Source organism: Etheostoma cragini, chromosome 20 (genome assembly GCF_013103735.1).
Source record: "Etheostoma cragini isolate CJK2018 chromosome 20, CSU_Ecrag_1.0, whole genome shotgun sequence".
Lineage (NCBI taxonomy): Eukaryota > Metazoa > Chordata > Actinopteri > Perciformes > Percidae > Etheostoma > Etheostoma cragini.
Window position 1 is genome coordinate 23774184 of NC_048426.1, and position 11818 is coordinate 23786001.

The 11818-nt window shown below is 43.4% G+C and overlaps 1 long non-coding RNA gene across 2 annotated transcripts in view; it reads right to left on the reverse strand.

Annotated features, from left to right (window-relative positions):
- The window catches only part of LOC117935510, a 10339-nt gene extending 478 nt beyond the window's left edge, over nt 1-9861 (reverse strand). The window contains exon 1 of one of the 2 annotated variants that reach the window (XR_004654767.1): nt 9849-9861. This is a non-coding gene — a long non-coding RNA (uncharacterized LOC117935510). Of the gene's footprint in view, nt 1-5407; nt 5440-9848 lie in introns of those variants that run through there. The other variant, XR_004654768.1, reaches the window with a different exon arrangement.
- Between the last annotated feature and the right edge of the window lie 1957 nt (nt 9862-11818).

Here is an 11818-nt window from a genome sequence, read left to right on the forward strand (position 1 = left end):
CCCCCCCCCCCCCCCCTCAACTGCTCAGGGTGCTTATCCAAAAGCTGCAGCCCACTCACTCTGACATCTCTCTATTAGTGCATGTATAGTATATGTGTGTATTTTTCAGGCCTTTGTGTCTGTTGTAACAACAGAGTGTACAAGAACTAAATCATCAAGGAGTATACATTAAAAGTTGACCTTGAGTGGTTCAGGTTAGGATCGGGGTCAGGTGTCAGGGGTCGGGGGGGCCGGACCTGCAAAAATGGGGTTACGTTACGGGGTATTCAGGATGCTGAACTGCAAACAGGTGCGGAGATTGTGTAGAGAAAAGTACTTTTGTGTTGTTGTTGATTCAGATTTTTTTTAAAGGGGAGGTGATCCACAAAAGCCTGTATGGTCGGAACAATGGGACGTCGGACCAAAAGGGAATTTTTCGGGTTATTGACAGGTCGGAGCATCGGAGGAATGACCTCCTTCTTCTTCTTCTTCTTCTTCTTCTTCAGTTACTTTCACTAATAATAATCATTATAATTTGTTGTTCCTCCCCCTGCAGCCTCTTCCCGGAGGCCGTGTTTATTCGCCGTCTCTCAGGTTTCTCTGTTGGTGATGAAAAGTCCGAGTTTTCTTCCTTTTTTGAAAATATAATGCTTCTGCTTTCACTTCCCCATTCTTCCCTTTTTTTAATTTTAAACATATTTTACTGAAACACACACGATTCCCCCCCCCCCCCCCCCCCCCCCCCCCCCGATGGACAACAGACAAACTTAGAAAAGTTTTGTTTCTATCGTAGCTCAACATAAGACCTTTGTGACCAGCATTCGCTCCATAGTAAAGTTTGATTATTGTCTTAATTTGCACTTTCAGACACGCTTTTCTTGTTTGTTTTTAGTACAGTAAAAAGAATGTTTTTTTTCTGTGTTTTTGTAGTTTTTTTTCAACATCTTTCACTTTTTTCATTGCTCTTTTGTCATAGTTCTGATATAGAAAGGTGTTGGAACGGGTCTAATTTGACCCATACGACAACATGAGGGTTAAATTAAAATACTTAAAACCTTTCCAATGCTTGTTTCATGAGTACAGGACCTATTTGTACTACTGTAGAGGTTTGGTACCATTATCAGTGGTGTAATTTACAAGCTGCACCTTTTGGCTCCATTAGCGCACTAAGGCATTCAGCTAATAGGGCTAACTGGCCCAATGTTAGCCCAAAGGGCAAAAAGGCTTCGGGGGGGGGGGGTGTTTGGCTCGAGGTCACGTTGCAAAGGACCCTAGGGTGAAATTACTCTGAATCATCCATTTAATCCTCCATGCAATAATATTTTTTTCAACCCACGTCACCACCAGTAGGACTCTGAAATTTTTGATAACTGAAAAAATGCCACTGAATATAATCAGTCGAGTTCCTTTCTATTGTCGTCGATACAGTGTGCATGCAGATGTGTGACGAAATGCAGGTCAGTAGCATGGGTGGTGTGCACAGTGGATACAAATATACAGTATATTGACTAACATCATCAGCACAGTCCGCGAAGAAGCTAAGATGTATTTAAGGAGCAGGAAAAGAAACGTGCAAATGTTGTAAACTGTACTTATGTGCCAATGGAATTATTAACATGGCTGAGAATTATTAAAGTGCAGTGAAAGGGAGGGAGGGAGGGAGGGATGTGAGAAGTCTGGGAGACATTTTGATGGGTAAAAGGAGAGGATCCCGGGTTTCCAGAGCCGCTGCTTCCTGCGAGCAAACTGCGAGACGTAACAAAAGGAGGCCGCTTGCTGTTTGTGAAAGAACATTTTAAAGGATATCTGTGGATTACTAAATCGGGATCTTTCTTAAATACCGACTTTGTTTCAAAGACATTAAAGGAAAGCACGGAAAGAAGATCTGTGCGGTTGTTCATTGGAGGGAGAGAGAGAGAGAGAGAGAGAGGGAGAGAGCTCGTTACAGGAAGAGAAACTAACTGAATGCTAAAAGAGAGGTGATTCATTACAAGCTCATGTGCCGATTGTGAGGCTGTTTCCTCGTCCGGACGCACACACACACACACAAACAGACACACACACTCTGTCTTTTTCACTCTTCCCGTATGCGTTGGCTGAGTTGGTTGTTCCTGTCAGTTTGGTTTTTATTGAGCAACCGTTTCTTCATCCTCCTGCTGAGAAACCAAACATAGTTTAGTGCATCAGCTTTCCAGAAATATCTCAACAATGGAACAAAACCTGGCAACCTGCACTGGAACAACAACAACAACAACAACAAGACCTCTGGAAGCTGCACCAGACTGGGACCTGGTCTGTGTTGAATGTGTGGTTTACAGCTGTGACGGCAGTGTGTTAGCATGTGAACACAGTGCTGCAGATCCTCAGTGATGTGCACGGTGTGGTTACAGTCATGGGAGAATAATAATAATAATAATAATAATAGTACATTTTATTTATAATGCCCTATACATTTCAAATGAAATCTCAAAGTGCTGCAGTAGCAAGGAGTTAAAAACAGTTCCCAGAATATAAAAAAAAATCAACAAATTGCAATAAAACACAATAAGACTAAAATTAAAACTATAACTGTTAAAAAAATTGTGTTCAAGAAATGAGAAAGGAACCAGAGTTTGGTCCACGTGAACTGCTGCTGTGCAGACTGGAGCTACGGTTTGGCACACCTTCATTTAGCAATCATCAGAAAAAACTGTAAGATGACTCCTTACATTTTAAAGGGATCGTTCAACATTTTGGAAGAAACACTTATTTGCTTTCTTTTAGAGACGAAACTGTTCATTTCATGCACCCAAACGACTAGTTAACCCTTGTGTTGTCTGTTATTGATGCTTTTTATCGATGTTTTTAACTTTTTCTTACGTTTTTGTCCCTTTTTTTCTTCAATGTTTGTCACTTTTTTTGATGTTGAAAACTATGTAACACAAATTTATTAACTTTAGTTTTGCAGTTGTTTCTGGAATTTATGGTCAATAAACCTCATTTATGGTAAATTATACCTAATGTTTGAGTTAGAAAAGCAGATATTAGGTATTATTGAGATTAAAATTAAAGGAATGGATGTTGATGATAATCACAGACTGGAATATGTCAACTTTTACTCAATACTATTTCAATTACTATAAAGGGACAAAAACATTGGAAAAGTGTGTGTGTGTGTGTGTGTGGGGGGGGGTAATTTGAACCAAGAAATTGTAGAGTGGGCGGGAGGACAACACGAGGGTTAAAGAAGCTGAGAAACAAGACGTATCACAGACAGTTTGGGGTTTCAGTAGGAGTTGCATGTTTGGACTACAGCTCCCAGAAGTCTTTTTACAAAAAACGTCTGCTACGGAGCCATAACGTGAGATACGAGGTGACGGAGCCTTTTATACATTGTCGTGTTTCTTTATTTATTTAATTTATTTAACCTTTATTTAACCAGGAAGTCCCTTGAGATTGAAATCTCTTTTCCGAGGGGGACCTTTACAAATGAACAACAGAAAAATAGAGTCTTGGAACACTTCGGATGTAAAGTTATTCACTGTCAAAATGAAGGGTAGTCAATGGATTGCTAGTGGCTGGGGAGCGCTAGGTAGCATCAAAATGGCGCCATAGGACCTATGCTTCCTGGAGGCCGGCTTGCCCCCTTTTGGAGGAGACGTCCTTTCTTCTGAAGCGCCACATGAATACGTCAGCTGTTTGGGCGGAGTTAGCAACTCCTTCAGCCGCACGGCTTCCAGGGAGGCTGCTCTGGTGTTACCTCGCCTATAGCTCCTCGATGGTCCCTCCTCGATGCTCCTCCGGGCGGGAACAAGAGCTTTGAGACCTTCACCAAGAAAGGACAGACGCACTTCTGGTTCAACCGAGGACCAGGACCGAGGAGTCGAGGCGCTATCAGATAAGGGCTCTGAGAGGCAGCTTGTATGTGAAGTCCTCATGTTCTTTTTTGCCCAGCATGTTTCCTCGGATCAGGGAGGCTCCGAAATCATGGTAGCAGCTGTCGCTATGGTCCCGCTACAAAGTTCTGTGATGCTATGCTACGTCCCGCTACGTCCTGCTACGTCCTGCTACATCCTGCTACGTCCTGCTACATCCTGCTACGTCCTGCTACGTCCTGCTACATCCTGCTACGTCCTGCTACGTCCTGCTACATCCTGCTACGTCCTGCTACATCCTGCTACATCCTGCTACATCCTGCTACATCCTGCTACGTCCTGCTACATCCTGCTACGTCCTGCTACGTCCTGCTACGTCCTGCTACGTCCTTCTGGGCCTTGTAATGCTGCACAGTGCCCTGCTATGCCACAAACTACTACAAAGAACTACTACAAACTACTTTTTTTGGGGACTGTTATTTCCACTCTTCATTCTAACCCCAACCGGTCGTCAGACACCGCCTACCAAGAGCCTGGGTCTGGGTCTGGGCTTGGTTCTGGGTCTGGGTCTGTCCCAGGTTTCTGCCTAAAAGGAAGTTTTTCCTCGCCCCTCTCACCCTGTTGCTCGCTCTGGAGGAAACTACTAGACCTGTTGGGTTCTTGTAAATTCTGGAGTGTGGTCTAGACCTCCTCTAGCTGTAAAGGGTCTCAAGATAACTCTCTTTATGAATTGATACTATACATAAAATTGAATTGAAACTTGAATTAAAGACGGACAAAGTAATTCCACTGCACAGCTCGATAAAGGAATGGCTTTCCCAGTTTCTTGTGACAGAACTTGAAAGAAAATGAAACCCCCATTTAAAAAAAAAAAAAAAAAAAACCATTGGGCTCAACTGGAACACCGACAGCGTTGGACACTGTCGAGACTGTATATTAAGAAATCTCTGCAGACTGAAACCAGACACGGATGCAGAGCTCTGCAGAATATTCCACATCAGTTGTTAAAACATCTCTTACGAAAGGCCGGATTTTTTTCCGGATCACTGCTGAAAAAAGAAAATCTGCAGACTCCGTTTAAGGTGTGACTAACACACACGTGTGTGTCTACCATGTTTAGGCCACATACCACGTCTCCCTCCCACATGTCTCTATGGTCTTCTTCATGGGCTTCACATCATTAAAATACAATTTCTTGCAGCACACACCCATAAAAACATATCCCTAATGTTTTACTGCAGTACACACACACACACACACACACACAGACAGACAAAGACACACACACACACACACACACACACACACACACACTTTTGTTAACAGTATTAGAGCCAGCGAGCTGCTCCCCTCTGCAGCACCGACCCCCTACTGAGGCCAGTTAAACCTCTAGGAGTGAGTGTGTGTGTTGTCTCCACCCTCATACTAAGCAGATTAAGTCATCATTCTGATGAGAATAACCATATAGGTCACCAAAAGAGAGTGTGTTTGTGTGTGTGTGTGTGTGACTACATTCGTGGGGGTCCAGTATACTTGTGGGGTCCGGACTGCTTTGTGGGGCCAAAACGCTGGACCCCACAACTTTAAAGGGCTGTTTGAGGGTAAAGACTTGGTTTTAGGATCAGGGTTGGAATCAGGTTTTGGTTCGGGTGGGGGTAAGGGTCAAGGTTAGGCATTTAGTTGTTATGGTTACGGTTAGGGTAAGGGCTAAGGAATGTATTATGTCAATGGTGGGTCCCCACAAAGATAGTAAGACAAGAGGGACTAGCACATCTGCAAGCAGAGTGTGTGTGTGTGTGTGTGTGTGTGGGTCTGTGTGTGTGAATACCGGATTCTGAGCTCGCTGTTTTAAAGCGGAGTGTTTCTTTATTGTTGTTAGCGGAGCAGCGGGAGCATTAAATATCACAGCTGACTGAGGCTGCATGCGAGCATCCTTCAGACTGAACTTTGAAGTCTCAGGAAAGCAGCATTGCTGCTGCAGATGCTGCAACCGACTCCGTCATCTGTGGGTCGGATGTTTGGGAACGGGAAGGCCAGAATCCAGTCTGTAAATCAGTGTGTGTCGCAGTTTAACCCTTTTCTATATTCTATATTTAATCAACCATCAAGAGTTGGTTTGCACCAGCCTTTCTACAGGGGCTTTGTGAATGTGTCGTCACACCGCACGGCCGATTTCTCGCTGAAAATCTTCTCAGTAACACGTTTTGTTAGCTATTTTTGTAAATTAAGAAATCATATTCGGTCGAGTTGGAACTCCGTGAGCAGACAGACCCATGTGACACTGTTGTCCAATCAGCTGCAGCCATCGTGGTTGTAAGAGGGTGAAGTCACTGGCCATTAAAGACAAACCTATCTGTGAAAATGTGCTAAACATGAACTAAAAGAGCGCCGTCCGCAGGCTGTTGACTGTGTAACTTTAATTTTGCAGGATTATGCTGCTGGATTAGTTACGCATGATTAAACAACAGTAAGTTATCATTAAGTTAGCAACACTAGCTAGGTTATCTTTGTCCAGATGATTGTATTGTTGCCGTTTGGCATTTATAAATTGAAATATCATGTACCCGCCTGTTTGGGAATTGGACATTAGCCTTAACCCTTGAGTCATCTTCCCGTCAAAATAAAAATTCACTTTTGTTGAGACTTTTTATCGATTAAAAATCGATCATTTTCAACACTTGTTAACTCCAGTTTTAAAGTTATTTTAGGAATTTATGGTCATTAAACCTCATTTATAGGAAATTGTACCTAATGTTTGAGTTAGAAAAGCAGAAATCCGATCCGACATCTACGTTGTCGTCAGACGTGCCCTCAGCGGGTTGACTTTGCTTTTTAGACGGTTTCCCCATACTTCGTAGTTTTTTTACACAGTTTTGCACACGTTGACTGTAACAATAAAATGTTTATTAACCGAATTTAGAGAGGATTTTAACAGAGCTCTCCCGGATTGCGACCTACTCCGTCATCGCTCAAACCGGAAGCCGCTTTGTCCGTTTTTTTCAAGTTTTCAACACTACGTAACACTAACTTGTTAACTTTAGATTCACTGTTATTTTTGGAATTTATGGTCAATAAACCTCATTTATAGGAAATTATCCCTAATGTTTGAGTTAGAAAAGCAGAAATTAGGAATTATTGAGACTAAAATTAAAGGAATGGATGTTGATGATAATCACAGACTGGAATATGTCAACTTTTACTCAATACTATTTCCAAAACACTTCAATTTGTTTTTCAAATGCTATAAAATTGAATAAGACGCCCCAAAATTAATGAAAGTACCAACGACCCAGGACTAGGTAAAGGGACGCCCAGCTGGGAGGAGGCCTCGGGGAAGACCCAGGACTAGGTGGAGGGATTATATCTCCAACCTGGCCTAGGAACGCCTCGGGACCCCCCAGTCGGAGCTGGTTGATGTGGCTCGGGAAAGGGAAGTTTGGGGTCCCTGCTGGAGCTGCTGCCCCCGCAACCCGACACCGGATAAGGGGATGAAGATGGAGGAAGTTGAAATCCTGAGAGTCTTGCTAGAGTTGGGGAGCTCTCCCGTCCTCTGGGTCCTATCTTTTTCTGCATTTCTTTGAGTGGAGTCAGTGGGGGGGCAGAGTCTGGCAGATCTCACTGCAAGCCGCTGTCGAGCTGAAGATCTAAGAAACTACAGAGCCTCTTGTTGTCTTCAGACATGACAAAGCCATTGCAACAAGAACATTTCTTTCATGTCTTTTGCTGGCTTCACCAGGAACAGACAGTGACACTGATTTTTATTTTTTATTTTTTTTTGGGGGGGAGGGGGGGATTGCTACACATGGGACACGCCCCCTCAACTTTTAGAGCCAGTGCATTTGTCCCCTCAGTGAAAACATGGAAGTAGCAGAGGACTTTTATTTTGACGAATTTCAAGTAATACTCGATGTAACTCCGGTTCTATGAGTACGTGCAAAGCTTTCTAGGGAGCTGTGCTATTGGGTGCCGAGGCGGAATGACAGTGTTGATGAATAATAGATGTCTTCAACATGAACATGAGGCGTTTTAGTGCAATCTGAGATTAGAAAACTGTTTTAGGCTACCAAGGACCGGGCAGAGAGGCAAGGGGGAGAAAAAAAGTTTTTTAAAAATGAGCAGAAATCCTGCTGAAAGCCATCTGAGCTATTAGAGTGCAGGGATTCATAAATTATGTCAAATTAATAAATATATCATTGCAGTGAATAGGTGCCACATGTACATTTAAAGCAGTTACTTCCCCATAATGGCACATATTGGTGCATACATATTCACCAGAATTCATGAAATAAAGCATTGGACGCTCAAATATTCATCACCAGAGATTTAAGGGATTGTGGATGAAAATCCTACTGACTCTAAGTAGAAAAACAAGTCGAGTTGGAGATCAACCAGGACAAAGAAACGGCAAGATTAACCATTTCCTGGCAACACATTCTCACATACGGGTTCGTATGATATAGTACGAATAATGTGTCCTAGTGTCCTACAAAATAACAGCAACTGCCTGTTAGTCTCAGGTTACATGGCAGTGAAGTTTAGCGGTCTTTACCGTTAAATTCAGCCCAGAAAAGGTGACTGTGAGCCGGCTAAGGAACCTCGCCAGGTGACCGTCGTTTCAGCGGTCGTTAGTTTAGCCGACAAAATGCGACTGTCCTGCGACGACGACAGTTAACTTTAAACACCGAAACAACTCAGATTAGAAAAATATTCGTGGTTTCGGTTAAAAGACCATTCCCCTTAACTTTAGTTTTGCAGTTATTTTTGGCATTTATGGTCAATAAACCTAATTTTTAGGAAATTATACCTAATGTTTGAGTTAGAAAAGCAGAAATTAGGAATCAATACTATTTCAAAACCACACATTTTTTTTCTAATGCTATAGAATTTAATAAGATGCCCCAAAATGAATGAAAGTAGAGATTTTTAATTGCCAAAGAGCGTTGTTTGGAATCAATCATGTTATTTTGGGGTAATTAAAAAGAACATTGATATAGGACAACATGAGGACAACATGAGGGTTGAATAAAAAGATCACCTCACACTAAACCTTAAATAGAAGTATTTTAAAGTATTAATTAAGAGATTACGTCCTTTTTAACTGCAAAAAATGTACGTTTTGTAGTCATTACTTTTAAAATAAGAGGAGAATAAGCATGAGCATGTCAAATCCACGGTGCCGTGCCTCAAAGGGATACGCAACTCTTTGTGGAAATATAGCTTGTAACGGTCTCACCTGGCTGCAGATAGGTGGGCGGACGCATTTTTTTGTCTCAGTGTATGAAATGAGGTTGTTTTGTTGTTGGCTCCCTTTTACTCACATCACATAGGAGTCCATTCACTACGCTAAGCTAACTAGCGGTGGCGCTGCAGGTGTTGCTCCAGACTAAAACAATACATGCACACAAAAAAAATGCATTGGCCCACCTACAGTAGTGGAGACTGTGATAAGCCATATTTCAACAAACGGTATCCCTTTAAGAACCCATTTCCTGGGTGAAAGTAGTGTGTTTTCTCCTTTACGTCATCTGGGCCACAAAGACCACTTCCCTGTGTTTAAGGACCCATCCATACACCCAGGACCTCCTCCCTACGCGGATCTTTGAGATCTTATACAGCAGCAGTCATAGTGGGCCATATGGTAATAGTACGTTAAATTAGGAACCTCAATGAGAGCGTGCGCCCCATGTTGGCCCGAGTCCTTTGCAGCGACCCGGGTTCGAGTCCGACCCGCGGCCCTTTGATCCCCCATCTCTCTCCCACCTTTCCTGTCTATCCACTCTCACTATCAAATACAAGGAAAAGCCCCCCTGAAAACAAACTTTAAAACACAATGCATTACATTTTGTAGCTATTTGTACAAATGGCTCTTGAGAAAAGCCTCTTCCCGGAAAATCAAAAGATTGGTTGAGATGGTTTTTAAAAGTATTCACACAACAACAGTCAAATAAACTAGATCCTCTGCAGCTCCTGTGTGCATGAAGTGAATGGCGATGATGCTTTCAGCTCACTTGACACTACAAGTTTAAGGACCTTTAATGTGTTTTATGGATTTTGACATCGGAGAACTGTGTTGTCTAAGAAAGGAGCGCGTTAGCGTTAGCTCACTGGCAGACTTAACCTCTGAAAATGAAACGCCGTCTACCCCCCCTGTTTGCTCTGTGTGTGCGATTGCTCCCAGCGTGGCGGCGTCTTTCCCAGCCTGCTTTGCATATGACTGCAGGGTTCAGGATCAAAGAGAGAGGAAGTTATGAGACAAGCGGCGGCGGGTCGTCGTCTGATGAAACGCTCACTGCCGCTCCTATCAGGACACCTGGGAGAGACTTTACTGTGTAACCTGCTCTCTTTGCATTTACGCTTTAGACCAGGGGTCTTCAACAGGGGGTCCGCGACCCCTAGGGGGTCCGCGGAGGTACTGCATGGGGGTCGCGAAAGTTTTTCTCCTCACTGTGCCTCGCACGTTTAAAATAAAAACATGAATATATGAACCTGTGTATTATTTGAGTATCTTAGTGTTCAATGCACAATAACAAGGTACATTTACACATGGCACTATAGGACCAGTTTGATATAACACAATTTTATACAATATATATAATTAGGGGGTCCCCGCTCCATCTCGCCATCAGTTTGGGGGTCCTTGGCATGGGAGACGTTGAAGACCCCTGCTTTAGACACTCGGCTGATGCGATGTTTCAGGGCGACTCACAGGCGGGGGGGGGGGGGGGGGGCGTCGTACAGCTTGGGGACTCGTCGTCAGAGCTGCCGGACTCATGCCGACTCCGACTGGTGACCTTTCAGCTTCTGGAAAGACTCTTCAAAGTCTCTCTTCAAGAAGCTATCTCACATTAATATATCTCTTAACACATGGTTTCCCAAACTTAGGGTTGGGACCCAAATTGGGTCGCAGACTCTCTCTCTCTCTCTCTCTCTCTCCGAAAATGAGTTGAGAAAGGGCTGAGACACAGGAAGGAGAATAGAGACCTTTTCTGTTTTTGTTTACTTTTATAATGGAATAAATATACTTCAAATAAATTTAAATTCATGGTTAGTTCCGTCTTTTGTCCACAATTTAAACATGTAGATGTTACAATGATTCATGGTGTGTATTTTTGTAAATTTGGGGTCCCGAGGAGACACCAAATTTCTGAAAATGTTTGGGAACCATTGTCTTAATAAACAGGAGCTATACTTTATCCTTCTGGGTGTTCAACTCTGATACAGGACTATGAAAGGGTGAGTTTTGGGGTTAACCTGGACCCCTTTTTCCTCATGCATTTGGGGTTTTAAAACTCTTTGAAATGGTCCAGTATTGAGCGAGAACGTGGTAACCGGGTAACCGGGTAAATGTAATCCTATAGGACAGATGTGCCGTTCCCGTCCACTGAGAGTTGTGTTTTTTGCGGCTGACGGACTTTGATTATTATTCTAAGTGTATGACAACATCATGGAAAGGGTCCCGACTGAGACCTTTTTGCCATATCAGGTTGAAATTGCCAAACCCACCAGGCACAAAAACATAGAAAAATAGGGTTAACGTTGAAAAAAAAAAAATTCAAATGTGTCCAATGAATTACTTTTTAATGAACTAAAACACCCGGGAGCACGGTGACGTCAATAAAATAAAAAAAACACTCAGACAACAAAACAGCCCAACGGCCACTTCCTGTTGCAACGTTGACCTGCTGTACTTTAGTTGTGTCTACACCGTGTCCACGACAACACGAGGGTTAAATAAATGCAAACAACCCAGAGGGTTTGTTGTTTTAAATCTCATATCCTAGAATTCCCTCCGCAGCGCCGTGGAGACGGAGCTGGGAATGCGAGACTGACCCGGAGTGACACCGGGGCTCTAGACCTGGCCGATGGGGGGTGTTTGGGAGAGGGAGGTTTAGGAGCCCAGGAAAGGGGGGCCTCAGAGCTCCAGAGAGGTCCTCCTGATCCAGCTGCTGGTGTCCCAGAGAAGGGGGGGGGGGGGGGGGGGGGGG